Raw genomic sequence first — 23,857 nt, 5'->3', positions numbered from 1 at the left:
AAGGGGAAAAATCTCTGGCTAAGTAATATTGTAGCTGTTTCTCAGAAATGTAGACTTTCAAATTTCAGGGGCACTGAAGTACTTCCCTATCTGGTATAGACTAAAAATTAAACCAAAACCATTGCCATTGAGTCGATTTTGAACCACAGACCATATGGGACAGAGTAGAAATGTCCCACAGGGTTTCCAAGGCTGTGACCTTTATGGAAGGAGACTGCTACATCTTTCTCCTGCAGAGTGGTTGGTGGGTTCAAACTGTTAGCAGCCAAGAACTTAGCCACTGTGTCACTTATGTGATATAGAGTGCCTCCTAAAACATCCATCGGTTCTGCCAGTTCTAAAGCAGAAAGCATTTCTCTTCATACTAAGGCAACATATACTCCTTGGAATGAGGATTCATTATTCTATATTGTTCTGGAGCTTGGATTCTCAAACTTACAATATTTAGATAATGCCTTTACATTTTCTGCCATATTTTTATGTTCATAGTACTATCATTTTCTTATTTCTTCTTTAATTTCCTTAATTTGAACTACTTTTATATGAAAGATATGTTTTAATAGGCAATATTTCATTACTATTTAAATAAAATTCCTACAAGTTATTGTGTACAATATAAAGTTGTTATATACATACACACATATCTGTGTGTGCATACATATACATATGTATATATATATTTAATTTCAAGAAGTCATTGCTGTGTTATCTAATATCATATTCACTTCTCTAGATTGTGAATAAAATCAATCTATGCTTCTTTTGTCCCATATCATTGCATCTCCATGGTTTTGTTTACAATGGAAGAAATTAGGGCACATAATTACTTCCATTCTTGTACACCAAACTAATAATATAAGAATGTGCCAAACATACGGTATAATAAGACTAAGATTTCAAAATGCTCAAAAAAATTTTTCAACATTGACATCTGCATGGAGACAATATGAAATTCTCCAGTTATCATTAGTCTCATTGGTAGAAGATGAGGTTTAATATCTTTCAATTTTTTCGTTCCAGATGCTACAGAATCGTATCACAAATCATTACAGCTGATATTTTTTAGCAGTAACTCTGCCTGGATTAAGGCTATCTGCTAAATACTTGCTTCTACAAAAATAGCAAATTATCATACATCAAAAGCAATATGCTAAATCTTCATTCTTTTAGATATTCAGAGCTGATCATTAATTTTCACATCTTTATTTCGAACTTCTGTAAAAATGCTGAGTCTCATTTATCAGGAGGAATGTTTGACTGTTATTTATGGCATTACATGGCTGTCACTACCACTTAGCAATCAGTGGGCAAGGATTGGAGTCACTTGGAAAAGAGGACAGAGAAGGAATCATTTCAGTTCTGAGTGCGATTGGATAGAGCTTTCAAGATACTTAGTTCTCACAACTAGCCCTAGTAATAGGTAAAACATTTGGTTTAGCTCACCTGCGCAGAGAGATCTGCTGAAATCCAAGCCTAAGTTTACTCCAGGAAGCATGCTATAGAGTTTTAAAAAGGTCCGAAATCCCTGCAGACCTTCCCACTAGTACATGTTTGTTTCTAGGCGCCAAGATCTGAACATGAGAACTAGGGTTCCTAGGTAAAAGTCTGATTCCCCTGGGAAAGAAAGACAAATAGAATGCTTCTTGGGCAAATCTCCACTCAGAATTTCACTCAAAGATTAAAAATGTGGAGATAGCCTAGGGACTTGCTTAGATGATCACACCAAATAACAAATACATCGAATGATTCACTCATATTTTTTCTTTTAATGTACCTTTATATGATCTGGGTAGTGCCCTGGCAATTGGATTAAGAAAATCTTACAGTTGGAAAGCACAGGATTCTGGCCCAATGAAAATTTTTAATGTGAATACTTAGGATAAAGCTTAACACAAAGCCTCCCTTGTAGAATGAAGAATAAGCCCTGGTGTGTTTACTGTAAAAAACAGATGATATACACCAAATTGAAAATGTGAAGTTTGTGAAGAGACTGAATATCATCTTTTGATTATAATTATCAAATTACAGATGACACATTGTATCATTTCTAGCTTTTTTATTCAAATGATTTGAGTGGAAATGTATTTTTTCACATCAGCCTGCAATACTTTTTCAAATAATGTATAAGTCTTGAAATTCAATATCAATAACAATCTTTTCTTATTCTGTCTATGACGTTTTCTAGCCTATAACCTTTGTAAGAGGAAGAGATATGTCCAAATATCTTACCTTTTTATTACAAGCTTCTAAAACAATATAAAGGGTAGAGTACATGTCCACAAGATATTTGGTAACCAAGTCACTGACTGATGGGATGAATGAATGAATGCAATATCCATCCTAAAATCTGAAATCAAAGATCGGAATTTTATTTCCAGTGCTGCAATCAATGTTTATGTTATTTTACCTTTGACAAAGAAACCATGACAACTTTCATCTCATTCTCTAAAATTTCCCCTGCTTTAGGGCAGGACACAACTATTCTTTCGGTTTTTTGGTAATGTCTGGTACAAGTCTCCATCCAGCCAATTCTGACTAATGGTGGCCCCTATGTGTGTGAGAGTAGAAATGCCCTCCATGTGGTTTTCTATGCTTGTCGTCATTCAGAAGATCTTCAGAGGGCCATCTGGGTGAATTCGAACCACCAACCTTTTACCATTATGCACCCAGTGTCTTCTTAACCAGAGGTAACACTAATCCACAATTTTTCATTGACATGCTTTGTGTTATAAGTTAACTATATTTTCACTCATTCATTGTCAAAATATATGATAATTTTGATGATGTCTTTAATTACTTTTATAATACTGTGTCTCATTCTGCAATTTTTTTCACTCAGATGAATGTTTGTAGAATTATCCAAGTTGATTCATTTAGCTATACATTGTTCACTGATATTGCTGGATATATACAATTCATTAGGAAAAGGAAAATGTGCTGTTTAATCTGCTCCAGATTCATATTTTTAAAATAATTAATACTGATTCTCAAATTTTCTAATGTCTGAAACTACACTGTACTAAATAATTGCTTTAGTAATTTTTCATTTCCCAAAATATAAGCAAGAGATAAATAATATAAAAGTATAAAAATGAAATATAATATAAAATAAAGTATAAGAAGAACAGATTGTACTTTTTATAATATAAAAAATACTGATTGTATACATATATATGTGCACATGTATATATAACAGAATCATTGTATGTATGTGTATACATATGCATGTATATATACCCATACACACCTGCACATATGTACATATATCCGCATGAACAAAGTAAGAAGCAAATTTATGGCATGGTTTTTCTGTACGTGTTAACATAGCAGAGGTTACAGGTTGACTATTATCTTTATTTCAAAATATTCAAGAAGAACGAAAAGACACTAACAAACTAAAACTGAAGTTTTCAATTTTTTATGTCTTTATATTGAGACACTGGCTACGACTCTTGATTTTTTAATTTAATTTTTAGTGCTAAAAATATACTTTATTGATAAACCAATTTCTCCCAAACACTTTTTTTTATTGCTTCTTTTACATCTTTGTTCCTCAAACTGTAGATAATGGGATTTACCATGGGAATCACAATAGTGTAGAATATAGACACTATCATGTCATGATCCAAAGCATAGCTGGAACTTGGTCTCATATACATGAAGAGGATTGTTCCGTGGTAAACTGACACTCCAGTTGGGTGAGAACCACAAGTGGAAAACACTTTTTGCCTTCCTTCAGCAGAATGCATCTTCAGAATGGCCAACAAATTTAAGCCATAGGAGATTAGGACAATCAGGATGGCGAATATCTCCATAGAACCCACGGCATAGAACAGTAGAAGCTGGTTAATGTGAGTGTCAGAACAGGAGATAGCAAGAAGTGGAGGAATATCACAAAAGATATGTCTAATTTCATTGGATGCACAGAGGGAGAGGCTAAAAGTTGCTACTGTGTGTAAAGTAGCTTGTGAAATCCCACTGACATATGAAGCAATGATAAGCGGCACATAGACTCTGGGTGACATGTTAACTGAATAGAGAAGTGGGTTGTAGATGGCTACATAGCGATCATAAGCCATGGCTGCCAAAAGAAAGCATTCTGTGGTCCCAAAAGTTATATCCAGAAACACTTGTGTTGCACATCCAAGGAATGAAATGGGTTTAGTCTTTGACATAAAATCTACTAACATATTTGGGGTAACAGATGATGAATAGCAGGCGTCCAAGAATAACACACTCAGAAAATAGTACATGGGGTTGTGGAGCCGGGAATCCCCAATGACCAATACAACCAGTCCTAAATTTCCAATCAGAGTAAAGAGGTAGATTGCTAGAAATAGAAAAAATAAGATGATCTGCAGTTCACGATTGTCTGTGAAGCCCTTCAGTACAAATGTGGTGACTTCTGTGTCATTTTTCATGTTGACACTTCATGGAACAAACTTGAAAATATACATGAAATCACAATTTTTATTTCTATGACAGGGATGCAGAATATGTGACTAAAAGGAATGTTAACTATGTCCTCTTATTGATTTTTCAGAAATGCATGATTTCCCAGCAGCAACTCATAAGACAATGACAAGACAGTGAATGAATAGTCAGTAGCACTCACTGAAGAATTAAATGGAAGATAAAGACATTTACTCATTGGTTAATAGCATGTCATTACCAAAACAATTGAGGTAATTGGTTTATTTATTAAAACCAGTCATTTATTTAAAGAAATTTCTTGCTTGCATCCAAACACTTGAGATAATATATTAATGGACAGAGCGTTAGAATTTAACACCAGAGTTCTAGTTCTTTCAGGAATTGTGTAAAATTATTTGCTATAATCTTCTAACCTGCAGAACAAGGTTATTAATTTTATCTTTCAAGATTCAGATGAACATTAAAATAGATAATTAAATTAATGAAATTTAATCTTTAAAATAATTTAAAACCTGGAATATGCAGATTGGAATTGGTCTTAGGAAGTAGCACCCTCCCGTATTATAACATCTAATAAGCTACTCTCTGAGTATTCTCCAGTTCCATTACCAACTTTTGGATTTTTCTGAATGGAATTTATCAAATTGTTTTTTGAGGAAAGATTCACCACGAATGAATTCAAAAATTACGTGATATCTTATGTTTCCTTCAAAGAGCTTTCTTAGGTTCATGGTATTGTATTGTCCTTTTTTGGCTATATATTAGGCCACTGGTGTTTTTGATAATCTATATGCTTTCCTACTCCCTCAAATATTTCTGGTGAAACTGTAAGAAATTATTGAAGGTGTTAAAAAAAAAATCATGACTTTCATACTTTCCAACTATTTTCTTCCAAGGTATTTTTGTTCAAGATTTTATACCTGTTTATGTTTTGTTGCTTGTGGATTCAGTGAAATAAGAATTAAGTAACTTTTATCTTACTATTAGAGTAGTAAGTAAAAAAAAAATTAAATTTCCTTTGAATGTAGACATAAGATTTAAGATTATAAATAAAGAAAGAGATGGATTGTAGAAAGAATAGATTAACTATTTTCTGGATGGCCCCATAGATAAGCAACTCAGAAGTTAAAGAGTTACCAACTCTGTTATTGAATATTTAAATTACTAGCTCATAGTGTACCACCTGTTTGAAGGATATGTATTATAATACTGTTTTAATAAAATGTTTATTTTTAACATATTCTCCCTACACTATATCTTAAACTACTCTAATTTGCTGATGAGGAAATTTGAGTCAGCTTTATGGGTACTTAATCTGCTACAAATATTAATCTGTGACTACTTAAATTAATGATCCAAATCAAGCTCCAGTTTTAGTGAATTGATATGGATCTCTCAGTAAAAGAAACATCTAGATTAGAGCAATTAAAGGAGAATAAATCCAAATACCTATAATATTCTGGGAAAGTAAAATCAGAATTACCTAAAAGTGTTGTAAATATTTATCGAATATATTTCCATAGGAATTTTGTAAAGAGTAAAGTTAGAGGAAAAACATACTGAAATGATTTGTCAGAGAAGACAATATATTTTAGATTGAATTCTCTTTATTGGACACAATAATTTAAGACAAAACAGATTAGAAGTCCTATACCAACTACTTGAATTAACCTTATACTTTTGAGTGACTAAGGAACTATAAACTGCTTTTAAATACACCATTTAATTAAAAAAAAAATCTGTTTTACTGACTTAACTGGGAAATTCCTAAATATATTTCTTATTTTGAAAAATGTCATTGGTACGGGAGAGGTGAACGTGGATATTAACTGAAGAGATATTGAGACAAAGGTGATTATGTAAATAAGATAAATATAGAGTCAATGGAAATAAAATGGAAACTTTGATGAATGATGAATGAAATCAATTAATTATATTATTAAAAATATTATTAGGAGTCTAAAGAAAAAGATAATTTTGTAAAACAACCTTTGACATCAGCTCAACAATGTGCCTAAATTTACAATGGTACTAGATAAATAACATAGGGTATGGAATCTGAAAATGTATGCTCATCATTCAGTTCTGTGATCAGAAGTTGTATGTGATGTTAGATTTTCTCTCTAAAGTTTAGTTCTCTTTAAACTGGGAAAAAAGTTTAATGAAGAAGCCATTCAGGCACAATTTGGACGTGTGTGCACATAAAACACAAACAGACACATTCATGCAGACATAGAACCAGGCACAGTAATTAAATATGCAGAGCAATTTCTTTTAAATATTTCAATTTTTGGTCATCAGTGAAACAGATAAATATCACTGAATTTTTTAAATCAGATTTATTTCTTCTTGAAAATTAAATTTGAGTAACAATATTTTAGTCAAAGCATTGAAAAAAATGTGTGTCCCCAGAAACAAGTACATTTAATGTACCTGTTTTGTGATTATCAATATGCACTCAAGCATTATTTTGTCAGGATCAAACTAAGTGAATCATATTATGATTAAAAAGGGCTATAAAAGTGGATTTAGTCATTTTCTTCTGCCTTTTCATTTCACAGAAATAGTATAATTTTTATTAGTAAAGTTTCATTAGTATGAAATAAGTTTATTCTTTAGAGGGTAAAGGAATTTTGTGAGTTGTGTGATCCACAGATAACAATAAAATCACATGAACATTATAGCATTGCCATTTGTTCAATTACACTGTGGTTAACTTGGCTTTCTATAAAAAAAAATGTTAAGCACTTGAGTTAAATGTCTCTCAATACTAGCTTTTCTGCTATGTGTCAAAACAAAAGTTATACTGAGTATGACTACATCAATATTAGCACGTCTGGAAAGGCATCAAAGTCATAAAGAGAAAGTGTTATGATTAGTAAATAATTTAATAGGATCAGTCTTAAGAAATTAATGTAAAGTCATGTCCATAAGAATCATTTTAAGGGAAAGAAGGTAACTCTAGATATATTGGGCACAACACTGAAACACTAATAATACAAAGGAGAGAAATAATAACAGCTATCATTTGTTGGTATCATTTGTTGAGCTTTTGCCTTATGAATGGACTTTTCTGCACATTACTTTATAATATCTTTACAACAATCTTCAAAACAATAAGTATCAGAGCCAAGACTCAATCCCAGCTCTCCAAGATCTCAGTGTATTTTCTTTCCATCCTTCTATACCGCCTCCTATTACACTTACGCTTAATTCTGCAACTGCTCCTTCCGCCATGAAAAATAAAACAAAACACCATTCTTGCGGTGTTTGGGTATTTTTCAAGTCATTAATACCAGAGAAATATTATGAAATGAAAATCTGAAGTGATTTCTAGATTTAACAACTACAAAAGAAACTTTAATTTTCTTCCCCTCATTATTTATATCCAAATATAAGGCCCCATGCAGTTGAACAGTTCAAATATTCTTGTTTTCTATTACTATATTAAGTTTTGACCTTTTTTCTCATAATTCTTACTTTGAACTAGACTATCTTCTTTCATCAGGAAAACTAAAGCATACACCTACTTTGGAGGCTCTTGCTTACCCCTACAAAGCATATATTTAATGTTTCTATTTTCTCTGTTCTTTTCTAGGAAGTATGGGTTTTAAATTATTGGGTAGAAATCCGCATATATAAGATTTTAATGGATCTACAAAAATCACCAATGCAATAGGAAAGAACTAAAGTTTTTTAATACTGGAGATATCACAGCATATTCTACTTTGATATTTTAAATTCTTTCCCCTAAATATTCTGCAAATGATCTGATATTTTTCCTTACCTGTAGAATAGCAGATGCAGGGTTAGGTACACTATCAATACATTTAATTTAGGTCTTTTATATCCACTTGCCCTGCTGTTAAAGAAACCCATAGGAGATGCCCAGAGGGGAATACTCCCCAATTAACTTCTGGTTCAAAACAGCAACATAATAATTTACACAATGGTAAAGAAGTAAGCAGTTTTTGAATAATATACAAAATCTTGACATTTGTTGAATGTACTGTTCTTTGACTTCTGCTTTAAAATGATGTCATAGGGAAAATTACACTTTAATATTAGATAATAGATTGTAAGACATTAGACAAAATCTTATAGCTCTGACACTGGGTTAGCACTTAGCTTCTCTGAGACCCAGTGTCCTCATACCAGCAGTATAATGAATATGGATGACCATAAACCCTTGTGCTAGATTCAACAATTGACATATTACTGTTTTACCTTATTACATTTTACTATATTTCTTGATTTGTTACAATATAAAGTGTATTTATATTGGTAAAACAGTAATATGTCAATTGTTGAATCTAGCACAAGGGTTTATGGTCACCCGTATTCATTATACTTCTACACTGTTCAAATTATAAAGCCTTTGAAATAAATAAGGTATAGATTTTGAGTTTATTAAAAGGCATACAATTCAAGAGATAAAAAAGTACAAAAATGTAATAGTTACATAGAGAAGGAGACATTAAATATTTAATGATCTGGAATACTTCATAAATCAAACAATTTTTTGATTCCTAAACAGCAAAAACTAATCTATGGTTTACTCAGATGAAATAGTAATAGCACAGACAACAGAGATTACGACATTTGAGTAAACACTCTATAATGAAAGAGGAAACAAAATAAATAAATACTAAAAAAGAACTAAATGATACACAGTAAGCGGAATAAAATTAAAGCAATGCCTCATTAAAGAAATAATAATTTCTTCCAATACTATCACACACAAAGATTCCCACACAAACCCTAAACACTAGTACGCACACACTAAATGAATAGGCTCATACATGCTCACATGCACCCACGTGCAGGACAAAAGAGAAATTTAGCACTGAGAGATGAGCAAGAGCCAGTAGAGTCTTTGTCTACAATTCTCCAGATGATTCGGGTGGGCAGCCATGTTGGAAGCAAGAAATCTAGTGAAAGCTGAAGTCTGGAGTAGTGAACTAACTTGTATAACCATTCATGTGTTTATTCGAACTTCTCTTTGAAAGATTTCTATGTGGCAGAAAAACACAACAAATAAACAAGGACAGACTATAAACACTATGAAGAGAAGCAAAGCCAAGCCAAGGAATAAAGTAAGGCATTGTGGGACCCAGATATATTTTTCAGAGGATGTAGTGTGAGCCTCTATGATTAGAGGACACAGGAACCAAAATCTGAATAAAACGATACAACGTGACACTCAGAATTCCTTTCACTTTTAAGAATGCACAGACAATAGAGATTATATTTGAGTAAATCCTTTGCCATAAAATGAGTCATTAACAGCAAAAAATAGATAGATAGATAAATAAAATACTAAAGGGAAATTTTTAGTAAGCAGAAGGTAATTAAAGAAATTTCGCATTAATAAACCCAGAATCTCCTCCAGAACACTTTCTTAAAAAATTGCATACAAACAGCAAACAAAGAGGGAAGTGAAAGAAAAAAAAAAGATGACTTTAACAAAATTAAACCACAAAAGAACCCCGTTAACCCCAGCTTAAGAACTTTCAGGTATTAAGGCACCCACAACCGCAGCCACAGGGTAATCAAAAAGGAAAGTAGTAATAGGACCAGCTGGAACTGACTTGACAGCAACAGGTTTGGTTTGGGGTTAGTATTAACTCTGGAAACTTCATAACGGGACTCTGAAAGTAGAGTGGGGATCTCAGCAATATCAACCAGGGAAAATGGGAAAAGCGTTCAGGCTCCCAACTGCAGGTGGATGACTACTCCTCCATCCTCACCCGAACCCACAGCAAAGAATCACAAAAGGATTTCTGGAGAGTCAAGTGATTCTCTGGGACATTGAGGATCTTAGAAGTAAGCATCACACAATTCCTTCAAAAAGGATAAGGCTTCACCATGAGGAAAAAAAGAAAAAAAAAAAAAAAACTGAGAGGAGAATTTAAATTGAATAGGCAGGAAAGACAGGAAAGGAACTTTTCAAAGAAGAGAGAGGGGTGTTCTCGAAGACATAAGCCTCAGAAAAGACAGCTACAACAACATATACTTTCTAAAGTGCAAAATATCCCTTTGGCAGCCAAGACTTATAGATCTATTGTGTTGTTGTTAGGTACCATCCAGTCGGTTCTGACTCATAGAGACCCTATGCACAATAGAACGAAACACTGCCTAATACTGTGCCATCCTTACAATTGTTACAATGCTTGAGCCCAATATTGCAGTCACTGTGTCAATCCATGTTGTTCTAGATCTATGGAACTCAGTAACCCAGAAGCCTCTTTCATGCTGTCTTCTTGTCACTATCTACTCTGTAAAAGTAACACCTGCTCTGAAGAAAAGATTAATTTATTTAACAGTTAGTTTTTAAAGTCAAGGCTATCGATTTTTAATACAAATACAGAAAATCCACCATATATATAGGGGCCAGGTAGTTTCTTTGCTTCAAAAAAAAAAAAAAAAAAATAGACAAAGTAGCAATTGTGGCCAATGGTTTGGTTGGTCAGGTACTTGGAAGGAATGTAATTGGAAAATTGATGAAAGGAATGTCTGGAGAAGAGGTATGGGAATAGTCCTTTTTGAGTGGGCAAAAAATGTGAAGATATTTGTGTCCCAACTTTGTTTCCAACTTTCTCATTCCAAATACCAGTAATTATCAATGCATCTTGATTGCATGTTTGATCAATTTCAGACTGCAGCAGCTGATAAAAATCTTTTTCTTCATCTTTGGCCCTAGCAGTTGGTGCGTAAATTTGAATAATAGTTGAATTAACTGGCCTTCCTTGTGGGCGTATGGATATTATCCTATCACTGACAGCACTGTACTTCAGGATAGAGCTTGAAATGTTGTTTTTGATGATGAATGCAACACCAGTCCTCTTCGAGTTGTCATTCCCACAATAGAAGACTATATGATTGTCCGATTCAAAATGGCCAATACCAGTCCATTTCAGCTCGCTAATACCTGGGATATCAATGTTTATGAGTTCCATTTCATTTTTTATAATTTCCAATTTTCCTAGATTCATACTTTGTACTTTCCGGTTATTAGTGTCTGTTTTGCAGCTGTTTCTTCTCCTTTTGAGTCATGCCACATCAGCAAATGAAGGTTCCGAAAGCTTTACTCCATCCACATCACTAAGTTTGACTCTACTTTGAGGAGGCAGCTCTTCCCTAGTCATCTTTGAGTGCCTTCCAACCTGGGCTGCTCAACTTCCAGCACTATATCAGACAATGCTCCGCTGCTATTAATAAGGATTTCACTGGCTAATGCTTTTCAGAAGTAAACTGCCAGGTTCTTCTTCCTAGTCTGTCTTAGTCTGGAAGCTTAGCAGAAACCTGTCTTGCTTTCTGGGTGGGAAAATAGAAGAAGGATCAATAGTTTGAAAGTATGGCCTTGGTGATAGAAACAATGCCAGAGATCGAACGATAGAATTTTGCAAGACCAACAACTTCTTCATTGCAAATACCTTCTTTCACCAACATAAACGGCAATTATACACATGGACCTCGCCATATGGAACACACAGAAGTCAAATTCACTACATTTGTGGAAAGAGACAATGCAAAAGCTCAATATCATCAGTCAGAACAAGGCCAGGGGCCGACTGTGGAACAGACCATCAATTGCTCATATGCAAGTTCAAGCTGAAACTGAAGAACATCAGAGCAAGTCCACGAGAGACAAAATATGACCTTGAGTATATCCCACCTGAGTTTAGAGGCCATCTCAAGAATAGATTTGACACATTGAACACTAGTGACTAAAGACCAGACGAGTTGTGGAATGACATCATGGACATCATCCATGAAGAAACCAAGAGGTCACTGAAAAGATAGGAAAGAAAGAAAAGACCAAGATGGATGTCAGAAGAGACTCCGAAACTTGCTCTTGAGTGTCGAGCAGCTAAAGCAAAAGGAAGAATTGATGAAGCAAAAAAAAAAAAAAAAAAAAACTGAACAGAAGATTTCAAAGGGCCTCTCAAGAAGACAAAGTAAAATATTATAATGACATGTGCAAAGAACTGGAGATGGAAAACCAAAAGGGAAGAACATGCTCGACATTTCTAAAGCTGAAAGAACTAAACAAAAAATTCAAGCCTTGAGTTGCAAGAGTGAAGGATTCCATGGGGAAAATGTTAAATGATGCAGGAAGTATCAAAAGAAGATGGAAGGAAAACACAGAGTCATTATGCCAAAAAGGAGTAGTTGATATTCAACCATTTCAAGAGGTGGCATATGATCAGGAACCGATGGTACTGAAGGAAGAAGTCCAAGCTGCTCTGAAGGCATTGGTGAAAAACAAGGCCCCAGGAATTGATGGAATATCAATTGAGATGTTTGAACAGACAGATGCAATGCTAGAGGTGCTCAATCGTCTATGCCAAGAAATATGGGAGACAGCTTCCTGCCCAACTGACTGGAAGAGATGCACATTTATGCCTATTTCCAAGAAAGGTGATCCAACCAAATGTGAAAATTATAGAACAATATCATTAATATCACACACAAGCAAAATTTTTCTGAAGATCATTCAAAAACAGCTGCAGCAGTATATCAACAGGGAACTGCCTGAAACTCAGGCCGGTTTCAGAAGAGAACAAGGAAACAGGGATATCATTGCTGATGTCAGAGGGATCCTGGCTGAAAGCAGAGAATACCAGAAGGATGTTTATTGTGTTTTATTGACTCTGCAAAGGCATTCGACTGTGTGGATCATAACAAACTGTAGATAACATTGTGAAGAATGGGAATTCCAGAACACTTAATTGTGCTCGTGAGGAACCTTTACATAGATCAAGAGGCAGTTGTTCGGATAGAACAAGGGGATACTGATTGGTTTAAAGCCAGGAAAGATGTGTGTCAGGGTTGTATTCTTTCACCATACCTATTTAATCTGTATGCTGGACATATAATCTGAGAAGCTGGAGTATATGAAGAAGAACGGGGCATCAGGATTGGAGGAAGACTCATTAACAACCTGTGTTATGCAGATGACACAACCGTGCTTGCTGAAAGTGAAGAGGACTTGAAGCACTTACTAATGAAGATCAAAGATCACAGTCTTCAGTATGGACTGCACCTCAACATAAAGAAAACAAAAATCCTCACAACCAGACCAATGAGTAACATCAAGATAAATGGAGAAAACATTGAAGTTGTCAAGGATTTCATTTTACTTGGATCCACAATCAACGGCCATGGAAGCAGCAGTCAAGAAATCAAAAGACGCATTGCCTTGGGCAAATCTGCTGCAAAGGACCTCTTCAAAGTGTTGAAGAGCAAAGACGACACCTTGAAGACTAAGGTGTGCCTGACCCAAGCCATGATATTTTCAATCACATCATATGCGTGTGAAAGCTGAACAATGAATAAGGAAGACCAAAAGAATATTTGACGCCTTTGAATTGTGGTGTTGGCGAAGAATATTGAATATACCACAGACTGCCAAAAGAAGGAACAAATCTGTTTTGGAAAAAGTACGGCCAGAATGCTCCTTAGAGGCAAGGAAGGCGAGACTGCGTCTTACATACTTTGGACATGTTGTCTGGAGGGGTCAGTCTCCAGAGAAGGACATCTTGTTTGGCTGAGTACAGAGTCAGTGGAAAAGAGGAAGGCCCTCAAGGAGGTGGACTGACACAGTGGCTGCAACAATGAGCTCAAGCATAACAACGATCGTAAGGATGGTGTAGGACCGGGCAGTGTTAAGCTCCGTTGTGCATAGGGTAGCTATGAGTCGGAACTGACTCAATGGCACCTAACAACAACAACAACAGTTTGTGTCCCATGTGAATACTCACCAGTGAGTGATCTTAGCAAAGGAAGATTTTTCACAGTCAAGTTAATAGGATGATCTGTTCTGTGTATAAAACTCAGCTTCTTTGGAAATCCTCGTGGCATAGTAGTTAAGTGTTACAGCGGCTAACCAAAAGGTCGGCAGCTGGAATCCGCCAGGTGCTCTTGGTAACTCTATGGGGCAGCTCTACTGTGTCCTATAGGGTTGCTACGGGTCAGAATCGACTCGATGGCAACGGGTTTGTTGTGTTTTTTTTTTTTTTTGTCCCGCCACTCCTGCCATTGCCCAATGGGTTCATGGACAAAGTGGTCGTGTTTGAAGTGATGGAGGTTGTACATGAGTTCAGCGACATGAATTTCCACTCACCAAGGACAACCGGGTTATGGCTACTGCTGAGTGCACAACCTGCAAGCAGCAGAGATCAATACTGAGTACCCAGTATGATGTCATCCCCCTGAGTGATCAGCCAGCTAGCTACCTGATGGTGAATTTATTACATTGGACAGCTTCCGTCACGGAAAAGGCAATGTTGTTCTTATTGGGCGAGACATTTCCCTTAGATATGGATTTGCTTTTCCTATACACAGTGCTTCTACAAAAACTGCTATCCAGGGAGCTACAGAGTGCCTAACTCTGCTATGATTAGACTCCACACAGCATTGTTTCTGATCTATAGATTAGTATATGAGATTACAAAGACAAGAAAACCCTCTGCAAATCAAAGTTTGATCTTTATTCTGCCAGACTTCTGATAGTCTAATGTTCTATCCCATAGAATATTAATAGTTATCTCTATGAAACATTCTCTATTATAACCTCTTAGCCATCTGTTTACAGTGTAATTATGTGTACTAATATCTTATCTCTTATATTAAACTTTCAGTGTGCTTACATCTAAAACTCAAAGAACTTAGAAATCTAGGATCTTATAATTAAGATGAGAAATGGAGTTATTTTTATTAAACAATCACAAATTCTGACATATATTTTGCTTTCACATTATTTAATAATATACATGTTCACAGGATTGAGGGAGAATTAAGCTGGTTATATTTCCAGAAGGAGCAAGCTGAATATCAGGGGATTTAATTTATTAACCAATGACACATAGCTAATTAACATCAGAGCTAGGAATATGTTCTCTATTATTAGATTTATTTTCCAATCCTAAACCTTAATCTTTTCCACTAAGAGATCAGTTTCATACAGGCCAAAGTGATTCATTTAATCTGTTTTATCTAGTTCATTTTTCCAGAGCTGTTCTCTTGTTATTACAGGAAATTATCCATCTATCTAACAACCTATCTGCCTACCTACCTACCTACCTATCTACCTACCATCCATCCATCCATCCATCCATCCATCCATCCATCCATCCATCCATCCATCCATCCATCCATCCATCCATCCATCCATCCATCCATCTATCTACCTACCTACCTATCTGTCTATCTGTCTGTCTATCATCTATCTATCTGTCTGTCTATCTATCTAATCTATCTATCTATCTGTCTGTCTGTCTGTCTGTCTAATCTATCTATAATCTATCTATCTACTTGTTGTTTCTTTTCTGTCCCCAAAAAGAATTTGCAATTTTTCTCCTTGGTGCATCCTCTGTGGACTACAACAAGAGCTCAAAAGACAGGTTTAAGAATCTAAACAATCATAGCATACTTTGAGAGAGCAGTTCAGTTTTACAGGCAGGAGGAAAAAAACTTCATCACATACAAAATATTTTAGAAGTTTGAACCATTAATTTCCAACTAGAATATATGCCTTGATATTTAAATCTGAATTATGTGATCCTAGATAATTCAGACTTGTATTAAAAACTAAATGTTTCCTGAGAACATAGAAAACAGAAAGGATCCCTTACATATATAAGTCAATAAAGGTGTAAATCAGAAATTTGCTTTGATTTTCCTTACAGATGATAATTAGAATAGGAGTAGTAAAATTAAGTAGATGCATTTAAAAATTAAAACATGATTATGAGGATGGCCCAGGGCTGGGCAGTGTTTTGTTCTATTGTACTTAGGGTCACTATGAGTTGAAATTAACTCCTGACACCGAAAAAAAAGCAATAAATTGAAAAGTCTGGGAAATTATTAAATGGAAAGAAAATGATACTTTAACCAGCATTTGGTTATATGCTTAATTTGTGATGATAATTTTTTTTTTCTTCATTAGGATATAAACTATTTTAAAACTTATTTTTCTCTAGGAGCCATTTTTGATACATATACATTTTCCTATTTAAGGTGGATAATGTTAAAAAATAATTGAAATAGGTGAGAATTTTTTTTTTTCCCCGTATTACTTTAATGGTCGATAATCCCAGATAATGACATGGCACCATGGGATTGCAATATGGTCAAGTGAATTGGAGAAATCTGGGTGAATCCTTGCTTGACTAGTAACTATCTGTGTGACATTGGTCAAGTTTTATGTCTAGGTAGGCTTCAGTTCTTTCTCTTATCTATAAAACAACACTAAATAATTTAGTTCTCAGCTTGCTACGTAGATTATATACATGTCATGGCTTGAATTGTGCCACCCAAAAACATGTAACAGATTGGTTTGGCCATGATTCCCCGTGTTGTGTGGTTATTCTCCATTTTGTGATTGCAATTTTATGCTAAAGAGGATTACGATTGGGATTGTAATACCCTTACTAAGGTCACATCCCTGATTCAATGAAGAGGAAGTTTCCCTGAATTGTGAGCTGTACCACCTTTTATCTTATAAAAGATAAAAGGAAAGTGAAGCAATCAGAGAAGTGGGGACCTTACACCACCAAGAAAGAAGCACCAGGGGCAAAGTGCATCCTTTGGATGGGGATTTCTGTGCAGAGAAATCCTTAGCCCATGGAAAGATTGACAAGAAGGACCTTCCTCCACAGCCAACAGAGAGAGAAAGCCTCTCCTGGAGCTCATGTCCTGAATTTGAACTTCTTTCTAGCCTACTAGACTGTGCGAAAATAAATTTCTCTATCTTAGAGCCATTCCCTTGGGTTATTTCTGTAATACCAGCACTAGATAGCTAAGACAGAATTTGGGACCCTGAGAGTGGGGTGCTGCTCTAACAGATACGTAAAATGTGGAACCGGTTTTGAAACTGTGAATGAATAGAAGACTCAGAAGGAAGTCCAGAGAACTGGTAACAGCAGAGAAGGCTCAGATGGTGATAAACAGCAGCAGAGGACTGGCAGCAAGGGTGAACTGGCAGCAACAGAACCAGGAGACCATTGCCAGATGGTGTTGGAGCTGATCCACAGATCGAGAGAGCTGAGTGCCTGTGCGTGGGAGGCTTCTTGGTGGATTGGGGTGCCTCCAAGTATATATTGGTAGAGTTACTGAGCTTTGGAACACTTGCCCCAGCAGGTCAGATGCAAGTATGAGGCCCAAGGACTGAGAGGGCAAGGAACACAGGAAGCTGAGCTGCTCATAGCATCAAGAAAGAAGCACTGGGAGCAGAATACATTCTTTGGACTGGCATTTCCTGTGCAGAGAAGTTTCTACTCCAGGGGAAGATTGACAAGAAGGACCTCCCTCCAGAGCTGACAGCGAGAGAAAGCTTTCCCCTGGAGCTGATGCCCTAAATTTGGACTTCTGGCCTACTAGACTGTGAGAAAATAAATTTCTTTTTGTTAAAGTCATCCACTTGTAGTATTTCTGTTATAGCAGCTGTAGATAACTAAGACAGTACAGTAATGCATACACAATTTCTAGCCCCTTGAATCCACTTAATAATATGTGGTAGCTTCTATCATGCTTTCTTTCTTCTGAAGCCTAGTGTTTGTAGTATTGTTCTGAGGGACACCTGGTACTTTACATTTTCTGGCTTTGTGACTGTATGAGAGTTGAGGAACTGATATATTTTTAGTCTTACAGACGGATATGTTTTCTTAAAAAAAAAAAAAAATAGAATCTATGTTTCCGTGTTCCTGGCCTCTACAGGGAGCCCTGCTGGCACACTGATTAAGAGTTCAGCTTTTAACCAAAAGTTTGGAAGTTCAAATCCACCAGCCTTCCTTAGAAACCCTGTGGGTCAGTTTCATTCTGTTCTATAGAGTCTCTATGATTCAGAATCAACTCAATGACAATGGGTTTGATATTTTGGTTTTAGCCTCTATAAGGAGCACTGATGGCATAGTGGTTAAAAGCTTGGCAGCTAAAGATCAGCAGTTTGAATCCCCCAACAACTCCTTGGAAACCCTGTGGAGCAGTTCTAGTCAATCCTATAGGGTCACTATGAGTTGGAATTGACTAGAAGGCAATGTTTTTTGTTTTTGTATTTTTTTTTTTTTTGGCTTAACCTCTATACAGTCTTAAAATTAAATCAATTGGCCATAAAAACAACCAACCATTTGTCATCTTGTCTACTCTGACTCAAGGCAATGTCATATGCGTCAGAGTAGTGCTCTGTTCCATAAGATTTCAGTGGCTGATTTTTCAGAAGCAGATCACCAGGCCTTTCTTCTGAGGCACCTCTGGGTGGACTCCATCCTCTAAACTTTCTATTAGCAGCTGAGTGCCTTAACCATTTGCATCACTCATGGACTCTGGCATAAACACTAACAGTTCTGATATCCTTAAAGATTAGCTAACAGAAATGTCTGTTTGAAGACGCTTTCCTCCTCTATCAATTCTCTGTTTCCCTGTAGTGAAGTAGATCATTGATCTAACAGGACCAGATTTGGTATAAAATATTCTTTCATTCATTAGATCACATTCTTGCTCTACAGGCAAGAGCAGATCATCAAGGGTGCCTGAAAATTATATCACCAAGAGTATCCACATAATTTAAGCAAAGACACTATTATTTTCATGAGTAGCCCAAAGGCAGATGCGGCGCCAGAGATGGAAACCCTATGGGGCAATTCTACTCTGTCCTACAGGCTCACTAGGGGTCAGAATTGACCGAAGGGAATGGATTTGGTTTTTGGTTTTTAATCCCTCCTTTGCAAAAAAAAAATTTTTTTTTTTTTTTTTTTTGCCTAGGATATTATTATGGCCTTCTAAGAAACAAACATGAAGATGTAATCAGGTGTACTCTGCTCAAGAGAGCATTGCAATTACCAGTTGTCATCTGGTTGCCTAGTAGATTCCAACTCAAGGCAATCCCAGGTGTGTCAGAGTAGAATTGTGCTCCATAGGGTTTTCAAAGGTTGATTTTTTAGTTTGTCAGTTCTTTCTTTTGACTTGTCTCTGGGTAGAAATGAACCACCGGATTTTCAGTTAGCGGCAACTATGTCAATTCTTTGCACCAACAAGAGAATCCAATTGTATTCAGAACCTATAAACATCAACCGAAATGTCAGTGCTATCATCATGACAGGATCCATACAAGATTCATTTGAAGGACATCACTGAAGTCACTGTGTTTATATTCCTGGTCTTCACATATGACTTTCAGCTACAAGTTTATCTCTTTTTACTATTTTTTGTAATCTGTATTTTTATCCTGGTGGGAAATATGGGACTGGTTTTATTAGTCATGATGGGTTCCTGATCCCCAACCCCATGCACTATTTCTCAGTGTGATATTATTCTTGGATGCCTACTATTCTTCAGTTTTTGCCCCCAAAATGTTGGTTAATTTTCTGTCAGAGGATAAAGCCATTTCATTCCTTGGATGTGCAACAAAGATTCTGCTCATTGTCACTTTTGGAACCGCAGAATGGTTTTCTTGGTGGCAAAGGCATATGATCAATATGTCGGACTCTACAACCCACTTCTGTATTCAGTTAATATGTCACCCACAGTCTATGTGTCACTCATGACTGCTTCATATGTTGGTGATATTTTGCATGCTACTTTACAATCAGTAGTGACTTGTAACTTCTCATTCTGTGCATCTAATGAAATTAGACATGTCTTTTGTGGTATCTCTCCACTTCTTTCTATCTCCTGTTCTGACACTCACATCAACCAGCTTCTACTCTTCTACACTGTCGGTTCTATTCAGATATTCCCCCATGTGTATGTCACTTTGCCAAACAGTCGGGTCTTGTGTGTTGTTGTGATGTTGGAAGCTATGCCACTGGTATTCAAATACCAACAGAGTTACCCTTGGTGGATGGGTTTCAACTGATATTCCCAACTAAGCCAGACTAGGATGAAGGACCCAGCCAACTACTCCTGAAAAGAATTAGCCAGTGAAAACCTTCTTTTGAGATCTTCATTTGCTGGTGCAGTAAGACTCAAAAGGAGAAGAAACAACTGCGAACATTCTTTAAAAATCGGAGCCTAGAATGCAGACAGTATGAATCTATAAAAACTGGAAACTGTCAAAAATGAAATGGAACCCACAAAGATCGATATCCTAGGCATTAGTGAGCTGAAAGGGACTGGTATTGGTCCTTTTGAGCCAGACTATCATATGGTCTACCATGCCAAGAATGACAACTTGAGGAGGAATGGTGTATTCATCATCATAAAGAACATTTCAAGATCTAGCCTGAAGTACAGCTCTGTCAGTGATAAGATAATATCCATAGGGCTACAAAAAAGACAAATTAATATGAACATTATTCAAATTTACACACCACCACTAAGGCCAAAGATGAGGAAATTGAAGATGTTTACCAAATTCTGTAGTCTGAAATTGATGGAACGTACAATCAGGATGCATTGAAAATTATTGGTAATTGGAATTAGAAAGTTGGAAACAAAGAAGAAGGATTGGTACTTGGCAAATACAGCCTCAGGGATAGAAAGAATGCCAGAGATCACAAGATAGAATTTTGCAAGTCCAGCAACCTCTTCATTGCAAATAGCTTTTTCCAACAACAAAAACATTGATTATACACATGGACCTCCCAAGATGGAATACACGGTAATCAAATCAACTATATCTGTGGAATATGACGATGAGAAAGCCCAATATCATCAGTCAGAGCAAGGCCAGGAACAGACTTCAGAATAGACCATCAATTGCTCATATGCTAGTTCAAGTTAAAGCTGAAGAAAATTACAAGTCCATGAGAGCTGAAGTATGATCTTGAGTATATCCCACCCCAGTTTAGAGGCCATCTCAAGAATAGATTTGACATGTTGAACACTAATGACCTAAGACCAACAACTTATGGAATTGCATCAGGGACATAATACATGAAGAAAACCAAAGGTCATTGAAAAGACAGGAGAGAAAGAAAAGACCTAAATGGATGTCCGAATAGACTGGGAAACTTGCCCTTGACCTTCTAGTAGCTAATGCAAATGGAAGAAATGATGAAGTAAAAGAGCTGAACAAAAGATCTCAAAGGGTGTCTAGAGAAGACTAAAGTATTATTATGACATGTACAAGACCTGGAGTTAGAAAACCAAAAAAGAAGACTATGCTTGCATTTTTTCAAATTGAAATAACTGAAGAAAAAAATTCAAGACTTCAGTTGTAATATGAAGGATTCTATGGAGAAAATATTAAACGAAGCAGTAAGCATCAAAAGAAATTGGAAGGAATATGCGGAGTAACTATACCAAAAAAACTGTTCAATGTTCAACCATTCCAGGAGGTAGCATACGTTCAAGAACTGATGGTACTGAAGCAAGAGGTCCAAGCTGCACTGAAGTCACTGGTAAAAAAACAAGTCATCAGGAAATGATGGAATACCAACTGAGATGTTTCAACAAACAGAAGCCGCATTGGACGTGCTCACTCTTCGATGACAAGAAGTTTGGAAAACAGCTACCTGGACAACTAACTGGAAGAGATCCATTTTTATGCCTATTCCAAAGAAAGGTGATCCTAAAATTGTGCAAACTATCAAACATTATCATTAATAAAAAAAAGTAAAACCTTGCTGAAGATAGTTCAAAAGCAGCTACAGTAGTACCTCGACAGGGAACTGCCAGAAATTCAAGCTGCATTCAGATGTGGACATGGAACCAGAGATATCACTACTGATGTCAGACGTACCCTGACTGAAAGCAGCGAATACGAGAAAGATGTTTACCTCTGTTTTATTGAGTATGCAAAGGCCTTGTACTGAGTGGATCATAACAAATTATGGATATCTTTGCAAAGAATAGGAATTCCGGAAGCATTAATTGTGCTCATGAGAAATCTGTGCATAGAACAAGAGGCAATCATTTGGACAGAACCAGGGGCATAGTTTAAAGTCAGGAAAGGTGTGCTTCAGTGTTTTATCCTTTACCATTCTTATTTAGTCTGTACGCTCAGCAAATAATCTGAGAATTTGGACTATTAGAAGTAAAATGCAGCATCAGGATTGGAGAAAGATTCATTAACAACCTACATTATGCAGATGACACAGCCTTACTTGCTGAAAGTGAAGAGAACCTTAAGCACTTAGCGATGAAAATGAAAGACCACAGCCTTCAGTATGGATTGCACTTCAACATAAAGAAAACAAAAATTCTCATAGCTGGACCAATAAGCAATGTCATGATAAACGGAGAAAAGACTGAAGTTGTCAAAGATTTCATTTTACTTGGATTCACAATCAACACTCATGAAGAAATCAAAAGATGTGTTGCATTGGGCAAATCTGCTGCCAAAGACCTCTTTAAAGTATTAAGAAGCAAAGATGTTGCCTCGAAGACTAAGGTGCACCTACGTAAGCCATCGTGTTTTCAATCGCCTCATGTGCATGCAAAATGTGGACGACGAATTAGGAAGATAGAAGAATTGACATTTTTGATCTCTGCTGTTAGGAAGGAATATTGAATATACCATGAATTGCCAAAAGAATGAGCAAATCTGTCTCAGAAAGGTATAACCAGAATTCTCCTTAGAAGCAAGGATGGTGAGGCTAAGTTTCACAAATTTTAAACATATTATCAGAAGGGATCAGTCCCTGGAGAAAGACACCAGTCTTGGTAAAATAGTGGGTTAGTGTTTGTTGCACATAATGTTGCTATAAGTCTTGATGGCATCTAACAACAACAACAAGCAGAAGACAAATCTGTGGAAATACCACCACCATGTAAAACAGGGGGTTGCAGATGTCCTCATAACCATCCTAGGCCATTATGACCAGGACGAATGGTCTTTGACTGATGCACTTAGAACATGTTATCAAGAGAGATCAGCCCCAGAAGGACATCATGCTTAGTAGAGGGCCAGCGAAAAAGAGGAAGACCCTCAACCAGATGGATTGACACAGCTACTGCAAAAATGGGTTCAAGCATAACATCAATTGTGAGAATGGTGCACAACCAGGCAGTGTTTCATTCTGTTGTACATACGGTCGCTATGAGTGGGATCGGACTCGATGGCACCTAACGACAGTGACAACATTCTAAATAAGTTTGCTTTATTTTTTCCATATCCCAATCAATATTTATAAGAAGAAAAAAATACAATAATTTAAAAAAGATTATATACATATATGTGTATGTATATATATAAATCAGAATCATTATCTGTATATGTATATATATGTATATATGCCCATGCCCACCTGCACATATACACCTGTATCAGTAAGAACATGTCAGAAGGAAATTGATGGCCCAGTTTCCCTGTATGTGTTAAAATAGCCTAGGTTGAGGGCTGACTATGGCTTTTATTTCAAAATTTTCAAGAAGAATAGAAAGACACTAATAAACTGAGACAAAATATTTAATCTTTGTCATATCTTCTTCATGTGGAGGCATAGGACATGACTCCCGATTTTTTTCATTTTTAGTG

At 36.1% G+C, this 23,857-nt stretch overlaps 1 pseudogene; it reads right to left on the bottom strand.

The window, feature by feature from the left end:
- Positions 1-3,478: 3,478 nt before the first annotated feature.
- On the bottom strand, positions 3,479-4,463 carry LOC126064301 (olfactory receptor 5T2-like; annotated as a pseudogene).
- Positions 4,464-23,857: the final 19,394 nt, after the last annotated feature.

The sequence above is a fragment of the Elephas maximus genome, chromosome 20 (assembly GCF_024166365.1).
Source record: "Elephas maximus indicus isolate mEleMax1 chromosome 20, mEleMax1 primary haplotype, whole genome shotgun sequence".
NCBI classification, from domain to species: domain Eukaryota; kingdom Metazoa; phylum Chordata; class Mammalia; order Proboscidea; family Elephantidae; genus Elephas; species Elephas maximus.
This window is presented reverse-complemented; position numbering and strand designations above follow the sequence as displayed.